Below are 25900 nucleotides of genomic sequence, written 5' to 3'. Positions count from 1 at the left end.
GACAAGTGAAATCGGCTGCATTTTATCAACTCCAAACTTAATAAGTAGGTTTAGAACTCAAACGATAAGCTATCATCTTCATGGAACTGAATAAAGTATGCCCGTGCCCCCTCATGATTCTTTCATGAGCTTTTGTCCTTCGCTCCGGTATCAGATGTCTAGTCATTAAACAGTTCTAAGAATCTGTCATTTCTCATCCCACATCCTCTGTCTGAGCATTGCCGTTTCAAAGGAGCAGGACGGACAGCCTGGGAGACTAGCTTCTCTGCCGGCCATATGCTCATTACAGTTAACATCTTTAATTATGTGATTCATAGGTTCCTCATCCCAAAATACTGATCTCCCTGCACTTTTTCCTTTCCTTACCCACACTTCTACCTTCTTTCCCTGTGTGCTTTTCTATCACCACAATGTTTGATCTGGTTAAAGGAATTAAAGGGCAATTCCAGCTCTATATAAGTGGGCGCACTTTATTTGAATGTCCAACCCCACCATCTATGACTAATACATCAATGGTCACGGTAAGTCACCGACTGAGAAGAGTGGAATTGAAGGGTTGAGAGCTCAGACCCGGAGACAGATCCCCTGCACCTCTACTTACTTAGTTATAAGACCTTGGGCAAGAAAACTCCTAATCGAGCTTCCACCTCCTCAGTTGTAAACTGGAGGTGCTAAGAGCACCTCCCTCATCTGTGGGGAGAACTGTACCTGGCCTGCAGCAACCACTATGTCCCTGTTAGACATACTCAGATCACCCACAGGACACAGGGTCAGGTGAGGGAGGCGCTGGCCATGTGGGAGAACCTAGTCCGCCTACTTTTTCGACAGTGACTCCTGGTCAGGAATCAATACCACATGCTCTAACCCCGATTATCATGAACCAACACAAAGAGTCAAAGAGGTTAAAAATGCAAGAGACAAAGCCGGAAGCTGTCGAAATAGGAGGAATTTGAGATTCCAGGTCTCAAATTCATCTCTTGCCTACAACTCCTGTGACAATGAGCACAGGAAATACAAACTCGGCCGCTAGTGGCCAAAGGATACGAATAATTAAAAGTGAATTTTGGGCCTGGCCAGTATGGTTCAGTTGTTGTGTCGACCCATGAACCAGGAGGTCACAGACCAGTCAGGGCACATTCCCAAATTGCTGGCTGGAACCTCAGTAGGGGACATGCAGGAAGCAGCCAATCGATGTTTCTATTTCTCTATCCTTCCTTTCTCTCTTTCTCTCTCTCTCTCTCTCTCTCTCTCTCTCTCTCTCTCTCTCTCAAAAAAAAATCAAATTAAAACAGTCAATTTTGCTTCTTATAAAAGCCTTTTTGGGAGACAATTTGGGTGAGATATATGGTTGGAGATGATAGGGTAGTTGTGCAATAGGAAAAGTTGATATGTGTTGTCTCTGGTAGCAGAATTTCATTTATATTAATCAACTAAGAAATTCTACCACCAAGATACTTTTAAGTTAGGGAAAAAAACAAGTATTCTCAAAAAGCCAAAAATAGTCTTTTACAAATAAAACAGTTCACATACAAAAATTGTAGCCCACGTGCCATTAACATTTAATACATGGTTACCACATCTGCAAATAAGCATCTTGACCCATTTTAATCTTAAAACAACATGCTATGATACACTAAAAACTCTTATACATATTCATTTAAGCAGCTTCAGCCTGCCTTCTCCTGTGCTGTGGCTTGCACATCTCTCTGCTCCTTTACTAGTTCATCTCTTCACTGGACTAATACTGACTGTTTGTCACAGAAGACTGAGGGATGAGACTGAGCTCCGCCTTGAGGTGTGCCTAGTCTGGTGAGGCAGATGAACAAAGGCACTGATGACCTACATTCACGGTAAGTGTTCTCTCAGAGGGAGAGGGAGGTGAGAGCCCAAAGCGGGGTTGTGTGAGTCTACCTGAGGGCGAGGAGAAAAGCTACACTGGAGAGGACTGGTTAGTGGAGAGGGAACACTGACTGACGGTTGGCAAGTAAAGAAAGGGAGGGAGTGCAGGAAAGTATTCTGGTTAAAAAGAAAAGATTATTTCAAAATAGTTTCTCTAAATACCCATGTTGCTCAGGCCCCGAACCACATGAATATTTGGAGAAAGTGCATTCTTCTGAAACGTCCTGCCCCTAACTGGTCAGGTCAACTCCTATCTCTGATTCTGGATTCAGCTCATGCTTCATCTTTTCCTGAAAGACTTTCTGGATTCTCTGGTCCAAGTTGCATGGGTGATCTTGGTGATCTCCGAGGGCATTTTGCAGAATTCTGTAAGACTTACTTACTGCCTCATACTTGTTAGTTTACTTATCTGTCTTCTCAGAGTAGAAACCATAGTGTTTATCTCTGGATCCTTAGTGCCTACCATATACCATACATTCAGTAAATATTGACAAACTGCCTGCCTGCCTGCCTGAATGAATGAATGAATGAATGACGTGTCTAATAACAGAGTGAAGGATGCTAGGGAGGCTAGGGCCAGAACCAAATCCAAGGAAACTAAATTTTATCTGTTTCAGGTTTCCCCCCTACAGATGACCCATTGGTGGGTTGTAAATTTTCATTTAAGGGTGTTGATATCAGCATTTTTCAAAAGAGAAAATACATAGAAGATATCAGAGGGCAACATACATGGTAAAAACACATAATGTTTTATGAAATCTCAGTTCAGGCTGTGTGTGTGTGTGTGTGTGTGTGTGTGTGTGTGTATGTGTACACGCATGCATTGTGAGTCATGATGTAAAATACATTGCTTTCAGTTTAGGAGCCATTCCATGGGGAACAAGAAGTTATTAGCTGAAATGAAGAATGCAGGCGATAAAGCAAGATTGGGGGCTGAGGGCAGTGAGTTACGTTCTGGGCCTGTTAAATGTTAGAAATGCCTACCCATCAAGATAGGGGATGTGTAGAGGGCAGTCAGAAACACAGACATGGATCATAGCAGAGGGAAAAGACCCAGAAAAACATTTGGAACTCTTCAGCATACGTGGTAGGAGAAAGCAAATGTCAAACCACAGGCACAGAATGGTCTTCCCTATAGTCTCATGTATACAGTTCCCAGAAGACTTCGAATTCCAGGACTTGCAGTATCTGTTAGAAAAACAAGGGGGGCTCTCACCTTAACAGTAAAGGTTTACACTGCCTGATCCTGATCAACGAGGATCTAATGCCCTGGAATTTACTCTTCCAGGCCTGTCTATGTGCTGACAGGTACAGGTTTAAACCTCACCCATCGGGATGGCCTTTCTGAGGGGCAGAGGAGAGTAAGAAAAAGGAAATGAGGCTCTCTGTTAAAACGTTTACAAATTCTAAACTTCTTGTGCTCAGAGTTCAAGGACTTGTGTTGGTCAGAAACATTGACTTATCTTCTAAATTATCTATCGTTTCACTAATTCTCATGTTTACTAGACTTTTTCCCGAGGCTGCTAAAAATGAGTCCCTGGGCTTTCCCCTAAGAACACCCATGGTTTAAGCAGAGCAAGGAATGCTTATGGTTCTTCCGGGATCAGGGTCAGGGAGTCTCTGACAGAGGGATTCTGACCCATCAGACACAGATACAACTGGCTCACATGGAATGTACTGATGAAGTAAGTTTTGTGTTTTATGAGAGGGGCACTCTACAGCAGTGCTGATGATTCCAAACAGACTTAGTCAAGAATCTAAGGAAATGGAGAGCATTCGAATAGCTTCTATAACTTTTCATCGGAATCTCTGGGAGTCCACGCATACATCTCTAAGATAATGATGGCTTCAGAGAATCAGAATGTTTTTGGTTCCTCGGGGAGAAGTCCTAAATGAAACCTGAAGAGGCTCAGGAGAGCTGGATTGGCCATCACACACTACCCTCTGGAATGGATGGTATAAAGTTCAAAAATGGCCAGAGAGAAAGCACAGCTTCCTAACTCTTATCCTGCCTGTGTGCTCTTGATCTAGAAAAAGAATTACCAAGTGGAGCTGGAATCCAAAACCAGGTTGGCTTGACTAGAAAGATTACACCCTTCAGAGCTGTCCAGTGCATTTCCAGATCAAATGGAGAAATGCGGCTCAGATGGTATTAAATGATTCACAGCCACTGACTGATTCTAGAGGCAGGTTTTGCGTATTAGAAACTAGGCTTTTTCATTCTCTCCCTCCAGCCTAACACACACACACACACACACACACACACACACACACACACAGTGTATATATACATATACTAGAGGCCCAGTGCACGAATTCGTGCATTGGTGAGGTCTGGCTGGCCCAGCCACAATTGGGCCTATTGGGAGGAGATGGCTGGTGGTTGACCAGCTGGGCAGAGGGGCCACAGGCGATTGTTTGGCAGGCCCCACCCCCTTTTGGGATTGGGGGGCCGATTTGGGGCATGGCCAGCCATGGGGAGGGGCTGTGGACAATGGGCCAACTGGCCTTGGTCCCAAATGGGGTGGGGAATGCCAATCTGGGGCCAGCAGCCTGGAGGAGGGGCTATGGGTGTTTGGCCGGCCATCCCCGCCCTTGATTGGGGTGGGAGAGTCCCATAGTGGGCAATACTTATTAAAGGATATGAGAAGAGTAACTGGGAAGAATGGGAAAAGAGCAGGTTTGGGCAGAGGAATAAGTAAAGCTGCCAATGTTAGCCAGGGATCAGCCTCAGCAAACCGCATTGAGAGCTCTAGGGTCAATGGGGAAAACAGGAGACATATGTACTGATCAGGCTGGTTCGCTGGCCACAGAGGGTATCATAGCGACCACTCATTATGGTCATTAGGGTTGTTATGGCATTAAGGTCACTGGCTTTTTATATATATATAGATACCTCTTCAGCAAATTAAAGGAAGACATAGAAAAATACCTTACATTCTCCAATGACACAAAATAGAAGAGCTGTATAATATTCTGATGGCTGAGTTAGGATTAAAAAATATTTCATCAGGTAGGAACAACTTCCTGAACATAACACAGAGAAACCTAATACCAATAAATGAAATCCAGCATCTAGGTTCTATTAATTAATGATTTGTAGGGAGGGGCTATTATAGGGTTAAGCCTTGGACTGACCTGTTGGCAAAGCCACAAACAAATCCCAGCTTAGAGGGCACAGCCCTCTTAGCATAATTAAGCTTGACCTTATGATGCCCCCCTAGATCCTATCTGGGTAGCTAATGGGCTGTGGGAGGGGCAGCAAGTGCTGCCAAAACAAGTGAAACGCACAAGAACATTGTAACTATGGTGACGACTACCTTGTTTAGCTCTGGCTATAAAATAAAGGCTCAGCTTGTCATTTGGATCTCTCTCTCTGTGGCCTCAGCCAGGCACAGGAGATCTACCTAGACACACTTTATTCTCTTTGTCTGTCTTTTCCACATCCTTCGCCGCACTCCCCTCATCCCCCAGGCTCACAAAACCCTTGGATGTGCTGGCATGGCACAATGATTCAAGATGGGAAGGCTTGGCTGGCAACAATCTGTGTAAATTAGATGAGTACAGATTCTATGAGACCACCCAGTGGAAATCAAAGGAGGATGAAGGGGGCTGACTTTAAGCTGGCCCGCCTCCTTGTGTTCATATGCTTCTCCCTGAGTGTGGACGGGACTGGGGACTTGCTCCCAATCAACACAATATGGTGAAGTGACAAGCTGTCACTTGTGAGATTACATTGTGTAAGACGCTCACTCCCGTTTTGCTGGGAGACTCTCCCTTGCTGGCTGCGAGGAAGCGGGCTGTTATGTAGTAAGAACACACAAAAGGGAATGTCGATGGTCTCAGCCAACAGCCAGCAAGAACCTGAAGCCTCCATCCAACGACCCACAAGGAAGTGAATGCTGCCACCAACCTCACGGGCCTGGAAGGGACCCCTTCCCAGCTGACCCTCAAATTGGACTGCAGGACCAGTTGTCAGCTTGACCACAGCCCTGTAGGACCCTAAAGCAGGTCACCCACCTCAGCAGACCTGGGCTCCTGACCCACAGGAATTGTGAGCTGCTAAATGTGTGTTGTCATACATTTAGCAGCTCATAATTTGTAGTACTATGGTTATACCGCATTACATAACTAATACAGATTTACTCACTGAGTCATATCATATAACAGATGCTGCATATAAAAAGGGACAATAATAAACAGGCAGTCTTTCATGGGATGTACCCAGAAAGGTCATGGTGGGCCCATGTCCCACGAGGTGGACTGGAAGTGTGTACTCTCGATGAGACTGGGATAATGCCTGGAATAAACCAAGGACTGTAGTGTCCATGAAGGCCTGACTGAAGCTGTGCTGAGTCAGACAGGAAACAAGGGCAATGGGTGAGACATTAGTATGCAACAAAAAAGGATATCTTCATGACAAGAGCTGTATAAAATGGGACAGACAGCCTTATGAGGTGTAATCAGAGCTAAGGGTTGGACAGCACCACCTTTTACATTCAAATACAATAAGAATCAAGTCCTGCCTCCATAGACACAGGGTCATGTGCAGTAAAATCCTGAGGTAATACTACAACAGTTTGGGCGATAAGATGAGGTCATGCATTTACATCTATCTTTGCTTTTATTCATCCTACTTATGGCAGATAGGGAGAAATGATTGATGATCATTAGGGTGTGACTAAATGAGGGAGGGTAGAGAAGATATGGATGAAAGCTTTCCTTCCCCATTTAATATTCAAAGTAAGTATCAATATTCATTATTTTGCATAGAACCAGCAAAATCAATAGCAGATATCAAAATATTTTCTAGTAGCAAGATAAGCAAAATACACTGAGTGGCCAGATTATTATGATCTCTAAATGCATAATAATCTGGCCACTCAGTGTATATGCATTCATGTAGTGTGTATGTCTAAATCCTCTCTTCCATTGTTCCCTAAGAGTTAAGCTAAAGTGCCACTAGATAAGGGACTGTTCGAACTGTTCGTTTTTGGCAATGGCCCCTGGCCTACAGGCTGGATGCAGAATTAGGAAAGGCGCTTTAAACTTTTGATTTGGGGTTGTGTTTCCCAGAGCAGCCAAGCCTGTAGTGAGATTCTGCAGAGCAGGGAGCTTTACCTAAGAAAGGCCAGCAGAGGGAGCCGCTGGACTGAGAAAATGAAAAGCGCTGGGGCTTCAGAAAACTACCTGAATTTTAATCAGCTGCATTAAAGGAGATGGTGTTTCCAAAATATAGTGCAGATTTCAACATGGCAAAGGTTTACATAAGAGGTAACCTAAATAGTAAAGGACAGCACTTAGCGTTTCATTTGAAGTGAGTTCAATCCACCTGCTACAAGGTCAAGGCCAGGCTCATGGTACATGGCTGTACATGGGAGGGAATCACCTGAGAAGTATTAAACAACAACAACAAAACAAAACAAAAAACAACAAAAAAAAGATAAAAAATACTAAAGACTGGGACATATTCCAAATATTCTGATTTGATTGGCAGAGCTGCAGCCTGGTGTGTGGAATTTTCTAAACCTCCCCATTGGCTCTAATGTCTGATAAGGTTGGGACCACTGACTGGCCAGTGTACCAAGCAATCTCTCAGAGGACCTCGGTTTAGTTAGGTGGTTTATAGATTTGTTTTGTTTTTGTTTTTGTTTTTGTTTTTTGTTTCAAAAGACTTTGGCTTGGATGCAGAGGTCAACAAAAGACTTTCAGGAGATGAATGAGCAAACAAGCAATTGGCCATTAGAGAAATCAGAAAATGCTCTTAACTGGAGAATTCTGTAGTTCATTTAAAATGTTTTCTTCCAACTAAATTTTCATTTTCCCCTCTCTCTTTTCACCTACTGTTTCTATTCCCTGCCTCCCTAAACCCCGACTCCCTCACCGATTTCACTCCCATCACAACAGCTTCTCTTCTCACTGAGTGATGTTATTGTGACAGGGCTTCAGGCTGTCGGTCCCCAAGAGTGCACTGTGGGAGCCAAGGCGATGGAAACACACATGCAACCAGCAGCTCAGGAGCACAGGCGGAGGCTGCAGAGCTGGAGGGGGGCGATGTTGCCAAGCGAATACAGCAGAACGAGGCTGATTGCCTGAAGCAGCCACAAGATGCAGAAAAACAAAGCCAGGGAGAGGAACCTGGAGGCAGGAGCAGGAGATGCCTCTGAGCCTTGCTGCTCAAAGTGTGGTCCCTGAACCCTCAGTGGCATCACCCAAAAAGAGGCCCAGACCCCTCTCCTGACCCGCTGAATGAGAACCTATAATTCCGCACAAACCCTGGGTGGTGCCCCTGCACACAGGTTTGAGAAGCGCTGCTTCACAAGATTTCTTTTACCTAACAGGTATAAGCTCTAGCAAGGAAATTAGGGCCACCTTCACCCTTTTTTACTTAAATAGCATTTGGAAAGGGGAAATTGTGGGCAATTTCAAGTTCAGTGGTGTGGGCAGCTGGTGTCAGGAGCTGCTCCGGTGGTTGCGTGGAGGACGGGCTCAGGGTCTGTAAGTCAGAGCTCACCTAGCAGCACCTGCTTTCCTGTCCTTGTCTGATACCCCAGGAGTCTCTGAGTCAAGAGGCTCCCAGTCACTTTTGAAAACTGGCAGGGTGCGAATACTGATGATTTTCAAAACACTGATGCTTTTTACTTCAGCTGCAAACCTGAGGTGAATTAAAATTCTATGACACCCATGGTATATGTCATACCTGACACACAACATATGCCCAAATTGATCACTATTTTCTTTTTCTTGAATGAAAGTAATTTCCCAATTTACTGAGCAATGACTGTGCAAGCTTTCTGATTAGTGGGAGACATGAAAATGCAAAACTAGAACTTTTGCCCTAAAAAAATGAAGTACAGTAAATATTCGTTTTTATGACATTAAAATTTAAAATGACAGAGCTATTGAACTGATTCATCACACTATGATGAATCATCATTTTCATTTCATTGTGTTTTAGAAAATTATATTACCTTCAAAAACATGTTAATGGGAATGTATTAGTTTCCTGTGGGTGCTGTAACAAATAACCACAAAGATGGAGGCTTAAAAGGACAGACATTTAATTCTCTCAAAGAAGATCTGGAGTCAGAGGTTGGACATCCGTTTCTTTGGGCTGAAATCAAGATGTCAGCAGGGTCACTCCCTCCCCCTGTTTCTTCCAGCTTCTGACACTAAGGGCATTCCTTGGTTTGTGGCCTTATCACTCCAATTTCTGCCTCTGTCATAACACTCCTTTTCCTCTTCCGTATCAAATCTCTTTCTGCTCTCTCTTATAAGGACACTAATGACTGCATTTAGGGCCCACCTGGATAAGCTAGGATAATATCCTAAATATTTTTAATTCGATCCCATCTGCAAAAAAAAAAGAAATAATAATAATAATAATAATAATAATAATTTTCCAAATAAGGGCCCAGGAATAAGGGTCTGCTATCTTTGAGTGTTCTTTATTCAGCCTACTATAGAGTAAAATTACTATTTAAAAAGATTATTTCTAAATGATACTCCAAATGGATTATTTATACATAGAAAACAGGAAGTAAACAGAAAAAAACTGTGGAAATATGTCTTGTAGCAATAATCACATCACATAAGCTGTTTTACTGTTGGCAACTTTACATCTATTATTTCATGAGTTGTCATCAACCCAATAAGATAGGACAATATGGGCCACTCTGTAGATGAGAAAACTAGAATGCAAAGAGGGTACCTGCCGAGAAGAGAACAGAACAAGACAGAATCTGGATTTAAATTTTTTTGTTTGTTTATTAATTACAGATGACATTTAATATTATAATAGTCTCGGATGTGAAGCATAGTAAACATTTATATAGCTTACTAGAGGCCCGGTACATGAAAATTCATTCACTGGATGGGGTCCCTCAGTCCGGCCTGCCCTCTCTCACTGTCCGGGAGCCCTCAGAGGTGTGAGGCAATCAGACAATCAGGGAAAGTCAATACCCCCGTCACACCTCTGCTGCTGCCACTGCTGGCAGTGCAAGCCTCGGTCGGCCCTGGTTACCTGAACCTCGGGTGGCCCTGGGCGGCTGGGCAGCTGCCATCCAAGGCTTGCCTGTGCCTCAGGCCAGCCCTGTGTAGCTGGGCAGCCACCACCTAAGGCTTGCCTGTGCCTTGGGCCAGCCCTGTGTGCTGGGGGGGCTGAAGAAACTGAGCGCCATCATCTTGTGGCTGTGGGCACTGCCATCTTTGAGGGTGTGGCAGTCAATTAGCATATTCCCTCCTTATTGGCTGTGGGTGCCACCATATTTGTGAGGGTGTTATGGTCAATTAGCACATTCCCTCTTTATCAGATAGAATGAAGTGTTCTCTGTGATGTCTGGTACCCACTATACCATATAGAGTTACTACAATATAATATTACTGACTATATTCCTATGCTATACTTTATATCCCCTTGGCTATTTTGTAACTATCAATTTTTACTTCTTAATCCCTTCTCATTTTTCACCCAGCCCCCCAAACCCAATTCCACCTGTCAATTATCAGTCTGTTCTCTGTATCTATGAGTTTGAGTTTTTGTGTTTTGTTTTTTTTATATTCCACATATAAATGAAGTAATATGGTATTTGTATTTCTCTGACTTGTTTCCCTTAGCATAATACTCTTGAGATTCATTCATGTTGTCAGGAATGCAAGGATTTCCTTCTTTTTTATGGCCAAGTGACATTCTGTTGTATTTATGTACCACCTCTTCTTTATCCTATTGCTTATTGATAGACACGTTACTTCCTCATCTTGGCTATTCTAAATAATGCTGTATTGAACATAGGGATGCATATGTCTTTTCCAATGAGTGTTTTGGATTTCTTTGGGTAAGTACCCAGAAATCACATAGTTCTATTTTTAGTTTTTCCATAGTGGCAGTCCCAATTTGCAATCCCACCAACATGCAGGTTCCCTTTTCTCCATATCCTCATCAGCATGTTGTTTGTTCATGATACCCATCTGACAGTGCCATTTCTTTGGAGTTTTAATTTGCATTTCTCTGATGATTGGTGATGTTGAACACCTTTTCATATATCTGGCCATCTGTATGTCTTCTTGGATAAATGTCTATTCGGTCCTCTGCCCATTTTAAATCAGATTGTTTGTCTTTTGGTGTTAATTTGCATGAGCTCTCTATTTAACTTGGAAATTAATCCCTTATCAGATGTGTCATTGGAGAATATCTTTTTCCACTCAGTAGGTTGTATTTACATTTTGTTGATGGTTTCTTTCACTGTGCAAAAGCTTTTTAGTTTGAGGTAGTCCCATTTGTTTATTTTTTTCTTTTGTTTCCCTTGCCTGTGGAGATGCATCAGAAAAGATATTTGCTAAGAGTGATCAGAGAGTTTATGTTGCCTATGTTTTCTTCTAGGAGTTTTATGGTTTCAGGTCTTAAATTTAAGTCTTTAATCCATTTTGAGTTTATTCTTATATATATAATGTAAAATAATGGTCTAGTTGCATAGTATGCATGTATCTGTCCAGGTTTCCCAACAATACTTGTGGAAGAGATTGTCTTTACCCCGCTGCACATTTTTTCTCCTTTGTCATAAATTAACTGACCATATAGGCATGAGTTTATTTCTAGGCTCTCTATCCTGTTTTATTGATCTATGGAACACAACCTGTCACTCAGATGCTGCTGCAACATTATTAATAGGACTCTTAATTCATCTCAGTTGACTCCTTACGTAGGCAAGACCAGCGGAGACTGACAGACTGAAGCTGTGTGGTCAGCCAGGTGACCTCGCCAGCTAAGTGACTCCTTCCTTCTGGCTGGTGCTGACCTGCTGGACATTTTAGATTGGTTTCAAAGTCACTCCTATATTGCTATTTACTAAGAAAGCCTATTTTGTCACTCACTCTTATTCGATCCTGACAGTCATAGGAACGATAATCCTTCAGACCAAAGGGAGGGAAAAGTATTATTTTTCTACCTGTGGACCTGGTACACAGAATTTTATTGTAAGTAACATAATAAGCACCCATGAGCTCACCACCTCAAGAGCTGGGTCATTTACAATAACTTTAAACAACCACCAGTAAGCTCCATTCTGAAACATGCTCATTATTCTCTTTCCTTTTTATATTATCTTGTTATCCTTGTAAAGATTACAAAATTTGTTTTATTTTCAATTTTATATACCAAGTATAATGCTGTAGCTAATCTTTGGGGATTTTTAAAAACTTTTATTGTTAAGATTCATCCGAACTCTTGTGTAACTAATATGTGAATGAAATAGTACTATTCATCAACTTCACTTACTGATGGCCACTTATGTTATTAATAAGTTTCTGCCCAGAATTGTAGAAGGAAAATTGCCTTATATAAAAATGGAAAGTTGAAACTCATCAGACATCTTATCACTTTACTTCTACAAAACTCCATAATGAAAAAAGAAAAGATTGGCTCCTAAATGGAGTTGCGTTCCAACAGTTTGAGAGCTGTTTGGGACTCACAATACATTTTCCCAATGAAATTATTTTCTACATGGTGGTTAGTCCCCAGGCTGATGCACAGATCCATAACAAACCAGAAAGCCATACAGAGCCAAACCACCTCGTACAATAGAATGTTTGATAAAAGTGCGGCCACCGTGAAAATCCCAACACTCTCCCAATGGAGGCGCCAAGGAGCTGGACAGAGCTCCTGTCCCAGCTCTAGTGTGGGGCAGCCACTCTAGCCCAGAGTGGGGACAGGCTGGCCTGAGGCATCCTAGATCAGGGGGAGACAGGCCTAGGCTTAAGGTCAAGAACACAGAGGGAGCACAGACTTGGGAAATGTGACAAGAGCTGTCTTGAAGCAGGTGAGGAGTGGTCACAAAGTGAGTAATTTTCCCTGCATTTTTGGCATTGGTGAATAGGGCAATGCTATAGCAAAGGGGGAGGGTCCGGAGGCTGTCTAGTGGGGTGTCAGGCTGCATTTCCTTTCTATTATTCACAGCCTTTTACCTCTTCTTTCAAGGAGGCACCTACTTGCACTTAGGATGGGGCACTGGCGCAGCTACATAGGGGACTCCTGGAAGAAGTGGAGAGTCCCCATCCTGTGCTGTGTCTGCAGTGGTGGAGGAGGGAGAACAGGACAGAGTAAGGGCTGTGCCTATACTGGGAGTATGTAGGTCAGGGCCTGCCTACGAAAGGAAATCCATACATTTATACCTGTTCTATAAAAGATGCTATTATTTTTAGAGCTTTGAATGGAGTATGCAGGAATGTGTGAATTACAACTAAATCTCTGGTAAGTTTACTAGCAGAAAGGCTGTTTAAAAATTTAGGTCAAGAGACTTCTACAGCATGTGCTGCATTGGCAATATTTTATTATAGTTTTTGCAACTGTGTATGTACGTACTATTTGGATAGATACAATTACAACTACAAGATATGTGTATATTATTGCCTATTTATTCATTTATGCATAAAAATTACTGCAAACCTCTTATTGGCAAGAACTCTTCTCCAGATGCAGGATGCCATCTCCCATTTACTACTACATTTTGTTGTTGTTGTTGTTAATATATTTTTATTGATTTCAGAGAGGAAGGGAGAGTGAGTGAGAGATAGAAACATCAATGATGACAGAGAATCATTGATTGGCTACCTCTTGCATGCCCCCTACTGGGAATGGAGCCCACAACCTGGGCATGTGCCCTTGACTGGAATTGAACCCAAGATCCTATCCACTGAGCCAAACCAGCTAGAGCTACCACTACATTTTTATGATATTAAAATTTAAAATGACAGAGCTATTGAACTGATTCATCAAACTGTTAAACTTTGTGTTTTAGAAAATGATAGTACCTTTAAAAAGGTGTTAATGGGAATGTATTGGTTTCATGTGGGTGCTGTAACAAAAAAATCACAAACTTGGTGGCTTAAAAGGACAGACATTTAATCGTCTCAAAGAAGTTCTGGAGCCAGAGGATGGAAACCAGTTTCATTGGGCTGAAAGCAAGATGTCAGCAGGGCCACCTGATAAAGGGTGACCTTTATGATCACCTTTCCGTCCAGTGGCCCCATTGGCTTTCTCCGGGTCCAGAGCAGCCCCTCACTCTCAATGCAACACTCTCTTAGCAACTGACACCCAACACCACAGTCTCTCACCTACACGTGGACTATTCATTTCTAACCAGTTCGGTGGGTTCCAAACTGGTATTGAGAATACCACTGTTAATATTGGGTATTTACAATCTAAAATGAATAAATAAGTTGAAGATGATATCTTCTCTCATGAAGTATGGCTGCTATTCAGGTCCTGATGACTTCGGGTGCTGCTGTCAGCCATGGGCGCAAAGAGGGCTGGAGTCGACACTACGGGTTCATCATCAGGTCACAGTGAGTTTGGTGTAACTTTCATTTGCTGTTATTCTTGATTTTAAATGCTTAACTGGGGCTCATTTAGCTTCATCAGCACCAGTTTAGATTATTCTAAGCTATCTGGTTAATGGCACATTATATTTTAATGCATTTGTGAATCAATGGCATATTTGGTCAATTATTTTCTAATAACTAGAAATTATTACGGTTCTGTACTTTGGGTTATATGTGAATCAGCTAAGAGACAAATCAGCAAAAAGCATATATATATACCTATATCTTCCTTACTCCTTAACCAGTTTTTGTGGTGTTTTGTTTTGTTTTGTTTTTTTCAAAACACTTATAAATATGGACTGAATGTTTGCGTCTCTCCCTCCCCAAAACTCATTATGTTAAGACCTTAACCCCCAATGTGATGGTATTTGGAGATGGGGTCTTGGGGAATAATTAGAATTGGGTTAAGTCAGGAGGGTGGGTCCTCAGGATGGGGCTAAGATCCTTATTTAAAAAGGAGACCTGGGGCCGAAACCGGTTTGGCTCAGTGGTAGAGTGTCGGTCTGCGGACTGAAGGGTCCCAGGTTCAATTCCGGTCAAGGGCATGTACATTGGTTGCGGGCACGTCCCCAGTGGGGGGTGTGCAAGAGGCAGCTGGTCGATGTTTCTCTCTCATCGACGTTTCTAGCTCTCTATCCCTTTCTCCTCCTCTCTGAAAAAATCAATAAAATATATATTTTTTTAAAAAGGAGACCTGGGGTCTTCCTGAGCACACTCTCCAGGGAAAGTCACGTGAAGACATTGCCAGGAAAAGAGCCCTCACTAAAAAATGGACCATGCTCATCCTGGACCTCCAGCCTGCAGAACTGTGTTACAGAGCCCCTCACTCTATGATACTCTGTTACAGCAGCCAGGACCGATGGAGACACTGCATGCTGTTCTCTCCACAAACAGGAAAGGACCGGATCAGTAGGCCCAGAGATCTGTGGCGGCCAGAGTGTCCAGAGGGAAAGAGAGCGTGAGCCTTCCCTGGAGGAGCTCTCGGCGGGAAACACACTCACTCTAACTTATCCTGTGTCAGGATAGCTTGGACAAGGACTTTTATAATGTTCAGAGGGGCTGGGACAAGGGGCTTTGGTATATACAAACATGAAATGTGATATAATGAATAACAAGTCCTAAGTGGGGACCTCTGAGTTATACAGAGATATACAAATGATGTCTGAAACAGGCTGGGTGACTTGCAAGGTTCACACAGCTAATGGTGACTAGCAGGGGGAGGGGAGAAAGGATGGTCTCTGGACGCCATCATACTTCTAGAAGACCATCCTGTTTTGTTATTTCTTGAGAAGTAGCTTTCACGCTGAATTATTAACACATCACAAAATATTGCCTGGGTGGTTTATTATTTTCAGTAAAGGATAAAGTTTCCTAAAAGTTAGGAATCCAAGCAGTGCCACAGTGTGGCCTCCTTACACAGTTAAAGCTGTCGCAGCTGCTCTTTCTGGGATCTCTCAAGAAGGCAACATATCATCATCCTGTCTCCGCTGCCCCCATTCCTCCACTGCCCAGCCACAGGGACCAGGACAGGCTTAAAGACTGCCTGGCCACAGACAGGAATAAAAGCCATTCCAACCAAGGTGCAAAGTCTTCTAATGGTCACATTCACTAAAGAGGCAGGTAACTCAGTCCTTTCAAAGAGCTCAATGAGTTTTTAAAACACTAAGCCACTGCTGGCTTATGGCTTCTTAGGATTAAAATAAGCTCCTACTACAACAAGTTGAAGAATGGAGATTAGGTTGGGTAGGTATTTTTGAAAAATACAAAATTTGGGACTTTGGCCAATGGCATTGCTGCCTGAGAATACTGGGAACTCATATTTTTAGATGTGAAATTAAATTCAAAAAAGGAATAAAACGCTTATTGCCACTCTTATTTTCCTTATGTTGCATTAGAGACACTGCACAGGCAGTTGGCTCCGAGTCAATGTGCAAGATTGTCCTCCGTAGACGCATTTACAGCGCCTCTGTCATTTACAAATAGAGCCATTTGTGTCTTTCTTTCTCCTGCCCGCCTTGTCAGCAGCTTCCATATGATCAAGTCATGCACAGTCCTTTCAAGTACCGGACTTGAGCCAACAACAATCACCATAATTTTAAGCACTTTCTCTGTCCATGTACTGTGCTTGCATGCATGCAATTTACTCAGACGTAAATCACAAAGTTACGGTCCTCTACCAAATTATTCACTGGGTAAGCCATAAACCACTGCCCATGGAACTGAGGAGGTTGGCTCCCCCAAGATGCCTTTGAAAATGTAGTACTTTCCTATCTTTGGACAGTGCCCTGCTAGAAACCCATCTCTTCCTCTTAGGCTCTGAACAGAGAGATCCGAACCAAGGGGCAGGTACAGCTATACTACAGGACAAAGCAACTGGGTTTCATTAGGGTACGTTCGTAACATAAAGCAGCATTGCATTCTCTTAGTAGTGTGCACTATGAAAAGTTCTGCTACTAGATTAGAAACCAACGTTTTGAAAATGCACAACCCTCCCACCCCTGACCAAGAAAACCTCACTCCTTTCAGATGACGCCAGTGATGATGCAGGTGAGCAAACAGAACACCTCAAACATATCTTTAGTTCTTAAGTTCCTTTAAAGTCATTTGCTATCAGGCGCATCTCAGGCCAGGCTGGGCTGGAGGGAGGGAGGGCAGGAAACGCCTGGCTGGCTGGGTACAAGAAGTGCTCATGGTTGTAGACTGCAGAGGGGCATGTGTGCAAGCTAAGGGCATTGAGTACTCAAGGGCCGCTACTCAGCTAGGCAGAGGCGTGCGGAGAGTGAGGGCTGAGAGAAAGGAGGGCCTCGGCCGCTCTCTCCAGTGCTCCCTTGTATAGGACATGTTGATACCCCATCTCATTGGGTCCTCACAGCAATGCCTCCGGGTGGGCACCGTCCTCCATGTTACAGATGAGGAAGCTGAGGCTTAGAGGTGTGAGAGACTTGACTAAGGCAGGCCTCACCAAGCAAGAAGAAGCAGGATTTCAAAGAAGTGACTGGCTCCAAAGTCCACACTCCCTTTAAATACTGCGCTGTTTCTAGGTTCCAGGCTCAACTGGTATCCCTCCCTGGGGAATGAAACTGCCCACCGCACCCACCAGTCACTTTTCCAGTAGGGAAGCCACCTGTGCTTTACCCTTTGGCAAAATGGGAATAATAATGGGTACCTACCTCATTAGGCTTTTGATAAGAAGATTAAATAAGGTGATACATGTAAATACTTCGAAAACCATATGACACATAGTAACACTCAAGGAAAGTCAGATGCCACCACTATCATCATCACCATCATCATAATTCCCATTTTTTTAAAAAAGTTTTTTAATCCTCACTGGAGGATATGTTTTCTTTTTCTTTTCTTTTCTTTCTTTTCTTTTCCCTCCTAAATTTGATTTTAGAGAGGGCAGAAGGGAGAGGAAGAATGAGAGAGAGAAACATACATCAGTTGCCAAGAGTAGGAGTTATCAGTTTGAAACATCTCCCCTGAATTATAAGATGCATGTACACTTGAAGATCACATGTATATTTAGCTGGACTGTGGAAGTCAACTTTGTGGGCAGATCACCACCACCACTACCAAGACCAACAAAAATCAAACTTAAAATTCCATATTACTAAAACACAGAAGACAGATTTACGAAACAGCAATGCATTTATTATGAAAATGAGTCTTATTAAGAACATTGTATCCCACGGTGTGAGAGGGCGGTGCTGTGAGGTACGTGGTGTCCTCGATCGGACCAGGAAATCAATAGAACCACAGTTCACATACTCCCAACAAAAACCCAGCTGTTAGTACTTTTGAAGGACTCAGTTGTTTCATTGGATGAAAAATGTCTCCGTTGAGGGCTTAAAATATTGATGCCCTAAAGAGTTTTTCCTTACTGCCACCCGGCATCAGTCTTAAAAGAGATCATGGTGCGAGGCTCCAGAGGCCAAGGGGATAAGTTAAGAGGATGCAGCTCCTCACTGTGCAGGAAGTAATTCTTTTCGAGAGACTATCAATCCAGAAAGAACTGGCAAACTTTTTCTAAAACACACACACACACACACACACACACACACACACACACACACACAACACACAATAGAAAGGACCTAAAAGAGATTCATTCCAGTCATTTTCTTTTCATCTTGGACATAAATGGGGGGGGGGGGGATAATGCTAGTAAAAATATAATACTGCCTGACCGGAGTAGCACAGTAGTTGGGTACCATCCGTGTACTGAAAGGTTGCAAGTCAATTCCCGTTCTGGACATATACCTGGGTTGGGAGTTTGATCCCTGTTTGGGGCACACACGGGAGGCAACTGATTGATGTTTCTCTCTCTCTCTCTCTCTCTCTCTCTCTCTCTCTCTCTCTCTCTCTCTCTCAGCATGCCCCTGGGTAAGGATTTTTAAAAAAGGATAAAAAACATAGTACAACTGCCTATATGTCTTATAATAACTAGATACCCGTATCTGCATTTATACAAATGTCAGAACAGTCTCGAGAGATCTCTGGTGACCTAAATAATGGTAGCATGTTTGCCTCTGGAAGGAGGAACCTGGAGCTGGGGTACTGGGGTAAGAGATATATTTTTACTCGTTACCATTTTGTACAGTTTGAATTTTGTAAAATCATGCATGTTTTTAATTATCTCTTTAAAACTTGTCATAACTATGTCAATAAATATATAAAAGGTACTGGGACATTTAGCAAGACCTACAGACATTTTTGGATTGTCATGACAGGGGAGGGAGGGGCTGCCGCTGGCATTTAGTGGGCAGAGACCACGTTTGCTGCTCAATATCCTACAAGCACAGGACGCACCCCGCCTAGATACCAGCTCAGAAGGTCAACAGCGCTGCTGCTCTAAATCATGGCCTTTCCACAGAGAACGTAAACACACAGAGCATGAGTTACACAACAACTACTGAAGCTGCCTTTTGGCTCCTCTCTGCTCCAGACAGAGTATATCATCCAGAGACAGGGAATGGAGAGACTGCGCAACCCTCCCCTTCTCCCCCGAGCCATTTCCTGTCTGGCTGAGGAGAAACAGCTTTCATCAGTGGCTCTTGGCAGGGGAAGCAGTAATAGCAAGATCGGTTACCTCAGGACGAGGTATCCAGAGGCCCTCTCTTCATGGGCCTATGTGGGTGGGAGGGGACACTTGGGGCTGTACTGCTTCAGTTATTCATATTTTAAAAAGTTTGGTTAAAAGCCACTCACACTTTTTACCTCTCAAACATAGCACCTATAGGCAAACTGTTACATTATGGAATTCAGTGGCATCATCCAATGATCTGTTTGAGATCCTCAGGCTTCAATTAATTTAGGGACAGTATGGTAAACAAAGGAAGAAACCGTACAAAGCACCATTTGCTTCGAGAGCCTCTGGTCCCCCAAAAGATCCTTTGACAAGACGGCTCACAAAACCTCACATCAGGAAGTATATACGGAGGTTCCACGGACAGCAACATGAAGGAGGAGTGATCTTGCCTCCTTGAAATGCAGTCTATTTAAGTTAAACTTGTCCCTATAATGTGCTTTCTCTTGCTCCTTTTAAATCAGATTTCTTGTCCTTGTCCTTTTTTTTTTTTTTTGCATTACATTGTATTATAACAAAACCATATAATGTTTAAGCTGAAAGGAACCTTTAAAATCATCTAACAAAAATCCTCACATTTCACAGATAATAAGATAGCTAACACATATAGAATTTCTCTGTAGCCAGCACTGTTATGAGTTACTTCAATTAATTCCTTTAATGTACAAAACCACCTTTCAGGTATAATTATTATCACCCCCATTTTACTGATGAGGAAAGCGAGACACAGAGTGGTGGAGTACCACGTTTGGCACACAGAGATCTAAGATGACCTTCCGTTAGTCATGCGCTTGAATAAACCCCTCCCACTGCATGCAGGCAGAAGCTGTGACTTGCTTCAAGTCAATAGTATATGGCCATAGTGATGGGAGAGTCACTGCCCTGACTGCATATCACTTAAGACTCTGCCGTGATAGGCTTAGTAACCTGGAGAAAGATTCTTCCACTGGCTTTCACGAAGCAAGCTGTTGTGTGGTAAAAGGCATTAAAGAAGTTACATGACAAGGGACTACTGGGGTCTCTAAGAGCTGAGAGTTAACAGCCAGAAAATGGGGACCTCATTCCTACAGAATTCAGTAAGGGACTGAATTCTGCCAACCACAATATGACATGGAAGGAAGATCCCAGGTTCCAGAAAGGACTTGTGAGACCCTGATCGTAAATGTACTTTTCTCTAGGGCTTTAAGTTTATGGGAATTTGTTATGCAGCAATCCTATATAATAAAAGGCTAATATGCAAATTGTCCCCTTGACTGGGAGTTTGACCAGGAATCCAATTGGGAGTTCAACCAGGGGGCAGGACCAGCCAGTCAACCGCCCATGGCCTCTCCCCTGGGCCAGGCCAGCTGGACCCCATCCATGCACGCATTTGTGCATTGGGTCTCTAGGGAAATATAATAGACATGTACAAGATCACAAATCAAATAAAAGGAAGAGCAGGATTCAAACCCCCCATGGTCGGACTACTATCTATTCCCTTAACCACAGACATCAAACTGGTAATAATGGCAATCTATGGGGCATGGAGAGGTGGATTATTTTACTTACCCTATTGAATTTTTCTTCATTGCACTTTAAAAAAATAATTTTTATTGATTTTAGAGAGGAAGGGAGAGGGAGAGATAAATAGAAACATCAATGAAAAGAGAGAATCATTGATAGGCTGCCTCCTGTACACCACCCCACACTGGGGATCAAGCCCACCATCCAGGCATGTGCCCTGACCAGGAATCGAACAGTTACCTCTTGGTTCATAGGTCAATGCTCAACCACTGAGCGACATCAGCTGGGCCAATGCACTTCTTTACTCTTTGACACATTATACACTCATGAATACATGCACACACATACACATGATTTGTTTTCTGTATCCCTGAATAGAATATGGGATCTATGCGGCCAAGGACTTCTTACTATTTTATTCACTGTGGTGTTCCCATCACCTAGAACCACGCCTGGCACCACGTAGATGGTGAAATCATTCATTGACTGGCATAAATGAATGCAATCACTGAGAAGCTGAGGCTTGGAGACATGCTTGAATGAATTAGTGGAAAAGGCAGATGTGGTCGGCAGTATTACTGATCTTGACTCCTCACCCCTTCCTGTAACTGCACCCTCTGCCGTCTGGCTATGCAGCTCCTCCATGGCACTGTGACTAGCTGGGCCAATGGCAAGGGGCCGGATATGAAAAGAGAAGTTACAAACTTAGGATTTAGAAGGTAACACCTGTTTCCATTCACCCGTCTTGCCTTTCTGTGATTGCCAGAATAAAGCATGGTTAGCCCACTGGTCTGAGGAAGAAGGAAAATGTGTGGAGCAAACCTGGACTTAACCTGTAGTTGATGAGCTGAGCTTGGATCAGCCAACCCCAACTAACCCACGAGCACCTGAACAAGAATACATCACTGTTTTTCAGCCACTGAATTTTGAAGTGGTTTATTATGCAGCATTACCAAGGATGAGGAAGAGTTTCTTGAACTTCTAGTCTACCTGCAGTTGTGTTAATCTGAAATTCCACACAATGGCATGATGGGGAAGAAAACGCTAAGCACTAAAGGAAAACATAATTAACGCTTTAATAATCCCTATGTTGGCTATAGGATGCCTTGTAACCATTACACTAGAAGCAGCTTTTAGGATAGCATAAATCAAAGATCATAATCCTGTTAAAATAACAAAACAAATACATAAATGCCCTCTTAAAATTAAGGCACTACAAAAAATTATACAGGATTAAAGAGAGAATGGAGGTGTAAATTGGAGCCAGGAGTTCAATAGCTAAGAAAGCCTGAGTCAATGGAGAGCTGACAATGGTTAATCACCTGCTTTCAAGATCTGAAAAGATGAAAAGGGTGAAATTCTGTAGTCTGGAGTCTCTGGCTCTACTTTAAAATACAGTGTTATTGTCCATAATTCTGTCAAAATTGAAAATGGATCAAAGCTAGGTCTATTTGGAGTAATTTTCCCTGAATAAGGTGTAGAAGGAGCATCAAAGCTTAATACCATCAACATGAAAGAGAAAATGCATGGAGCTGGTAGCTGGATGGAGCTGTCCATTCACAGAGAAGAGCCAACCTGTGGAGCCAGCTCATGGGGCGATGCAGACAGTACTAGTGGAGGTGAGCTTAGCACAGAGGCGCCACATCATTGCCAATAAGAGCAGCAAAGTTATTCTCACTTACTGGGGGTACTATATGCCAGGCTACCTCTGCTCTAATCTCTTTCTCTATCTCTATCTATCATCTATCTATCTATCTATCATCTATCTATCTATCTAATAAAACAATAATATTCAAATTAACTGTCACTCAAACACACAAGATGGCTGCCCCTATGTGGGCAAAGATGGATGCTCCCATGTGAACACAAGATGGCCTGCAGGAGAGGACAGTTGGGAGGGATCAGGCCTGCAGGGCAGGGCAGTTGTGGGTAATCAGGCCTGTAGGGGAGGGCAATTATGGGTGACCAGGCCTGCAAGGAAGGGCAATTAGGGGCAATCAGGCTGGCAGGGGAGCAGTTAGGCATCTATCAGGCTGGCATGGGAGTGATCAGGCTGGCAGGCAGAAGCGGTTGGGGCAATTAGGAAGGCAGGCAGGCAGGCGATCAGTTGGGAGCCAGCAGTCCTGGATTGTGAGAGGGATGCCCGACTGCCTGTTTAGGGCCGATCCTACTGGGATCCCAGATTGAAGAGGGTGCAGGCTGGGCTGAGGGACACCCCCCAAACCCCAATACACCAGGCCTCTAATATATATATATCCATCCTTCAATCATCACAATAATCTTACCAGGCTGCTACTCTTCTGTTAGTGACATGAACCAGGCTGAGAAAGTGAAGTGTGTTGTTTGAAGGCAAAGAGCTAGTACATGAAGAATGAGGGAAGAGACTAGAGAGCTCTGACCCCAAGCCCAGATTCTTCCTGCACCAGCACAGTACTCCTGAGGTTTCTGAGCAAGGGTGGCTGCCTTTCCTTGCCTTTCCTTGTTTTTCCTGCACGGAGGACTTTGAGTTTACATAGTGCGTATCTACTCATCATTAATGTCACAAATTGTATCACAAGTTCGCTCAGAAATACTAATGTTCCTCTGTTTAGGAAACCATGCCACAATTATTTGTTGTTTTCCAATACAACCTCTGACTGCAGCAAAGCCAGTCTACTGTGGTTTCAAGCCCTGAAATTGGATGAAACTGGTAAGCAGCACCTTTCTTTAGTTATGGAAATAATCTGGAAGGCTGTCTGGCTTTTGCACCCCGGTGGCCCAGTAATTCAGAATGCTCTGTTATCTCTGTGCACAGATTCACCTACTTACAGAACACGAGTAACAATAGAATACAGTGGTGTTGGCTCTTCCTAACGGAGCTCTTTGAATGCACAGCCCTTCCAGAAGCTCTGACACTCATCAGTCACAAGCCGGGCTCACTCGCCCGGCTCATGTCAAGCACAAACACCTATTCAGTCAGCTGAAGTAATCAATGAGAGCAACACAGAGACCAAAAGCACAACATTCCAGGGAGCATCACCAAGCATCCAGCCTACTGCTGAGCTGAATTTATACGAAAGCTGATCAGATGTCTTGTTTTAAAAGGGCTCTCAGCCTCACTGATGTGACTCAGTGGCTGACCATTGACCTATGAATCAGGAGGTCATGGTTTGATTCCCAGTCAGGGCACTTGCAGGGGTTTCCACTTGATCCCCAGTAGGGGGCATGCAGGAGGCAGCCTATCAATGATTCTCTCTCACTCTCCCTTCCTCTCTGAAATCAATAAAAAATAAAAAATATAAATAAAAAGGGTTTTCCTTTCTAAAAACTTAGTTTTAACATTCACCTTAAATTATTTTCATGAAAATATTATATGCAAACAGAGTAATAAGGGTAATAACTAGCAGCATATGAGTATTTTATAGAAAGGGAGTTTGTTGGCACAGGCCCAGTCCTGACCCCTGTAGGAACCCTCCATCTGGAAATAACTCCGTGCACTCCCTGGACATCACATCATATCCACCTGCTCAGCAGAACATTCTGTCTTCCTCCCATTAATGGGCACTTAGACATTTTTTATATACCTTGCCTTTTTTCTTTTAAATATCTTGGAAATCTTTCCATATTGGAGAAAACAGTGGGGAACAATCTGCTTCAAAAGGTCAACCTCTTTTGAAAACTGGAATGTATGTCACTAAAAAATATTAACTTCAGACAAAACAGACCTGAGTCCTTAAACCATTTTTGCACATTATGAATGGATTCCAGCGGATACAGTGAAGAAAGGGAACATCACTGGGGACCCAGGAATAGACAAGCAAGAGTCCGCAGGGATTTGGCTGCTTTCTTCCTTGATATAAGGATTACATTTCTTATTTCTTTTTCCCGCCTTTCTTCACAGGAACAATAGGTATATTGACATTATTGGAAGGCTTTACAAAGGTCCCTTCTAAGTCACTCTCTGTGTCTCTCTAGATACCCAGTATGTGCATCTAAAGTTACTATAGACAATGCTTTGTTGAGTTTGGTTCAATTGTTTACAGTTGAATAAAAGTCATTCACACATTCACATTCACACATTCACACACACACACACACACACACACACACACACACACCCTCCTACTGCTGTAGAAACTGGTTTCCCAAAACTTCAAACTTGCCATAAATGATGACTATAAAAGGTATGTAATACTTTAAACAATAAAGATAAAAATAATTTAAAAATATAAAAAGGAAATCAGCACCTAGTAGTATTAGATTTATCACAGCAAGGTGTGAGAGAACACTTAGGCACCCTGCAATTCTGCTTATGATCTGGATTGCAAATCTCCGAAGAAGGATTGCAGTGCTGGCTAAACGGCTGATATGGCTGGGATGGGCTGGGCGGGCTGTGGAGGGGCAGTAACAATGCACAACTCACCTTTCAGCCGAGGCTGCCAGGCCAGGTAGAGCCACGCGACACACGTTACACAATTACAGAGTATAATAATCTCTAAAGAATATAAATTGCTAAACATAACCTCCAGTGGACTGCACCACCTCTGACAATGGCCTGATGGATTTTCATCAGTCCTTGAGAGCACGTTTGGAATAGGCAACCTTAAGTTGATGGACCCATGAAATTCAGTCTCTGAGGCCTAAAGGGCTGCCTGAAATCATGGTCAAAGGAGAGGCATGAGTAAAAGGTGGTGACTGGGAGAAACATGTTTGAGTGTTATGGTTTTGTTAGCAGAGAAAACATGTCAGATTTCAAATATTCCCAAATCAAAATTTACAAGGGCAGAGGCTCTAACCTGCAGGGATATAGCTCGCAGGTGGGACCGCCTGGAGGGCTGCTGGTCCCTCAGGCAGCTCCCTGTCACCCACAGCATCCTCCAGTGTGACATGCAGGAATTATTTATGTAGTGGTGGTTAGCACAGGCATTGGCCCCTGTAGGTCAGTAATCCATATCTGCAAAGCCAAAGCTCTGCATTAATGCTATTTGGGAGCCTCTTTCCCTTACTTTAAGTGGGATAAATTTTGACATGCTAGATGCCCACCCCTAGCCCTGC

At 43.2% G+C, this 25900-nt stretch overlaps 1 protein-coding gene across 2 annotated transcripts in view; it reads right to left on the bottom strand.

Annotated features, from left to right (window-relative positions):
• Positions 1 to 25900, bottom strand: part of CDK14 (cyclin dependent kinase 14) — a 487128-nt gene that overhangs the window by 133508 nt on the left and 327720 nt on the right. The gene's annotated exons all lie outside the window — the stretch shown is intronic.

This window comes from Pipistrellus hanaki, assembly GCF_964339955.1.
Source record: "Pipistrellus hanaki genome assembly, chromosome: 10".
Lineage (NCBI taxonomy): Eukaryota > Metazoa > Chordata > Mammalia > Chiroptera > Vespertilionidae > Pipistrellus > Pipistrellus hanaki.
This window is presented reverse-complemented; position numbering and strand designations above follow the sequence as displayed.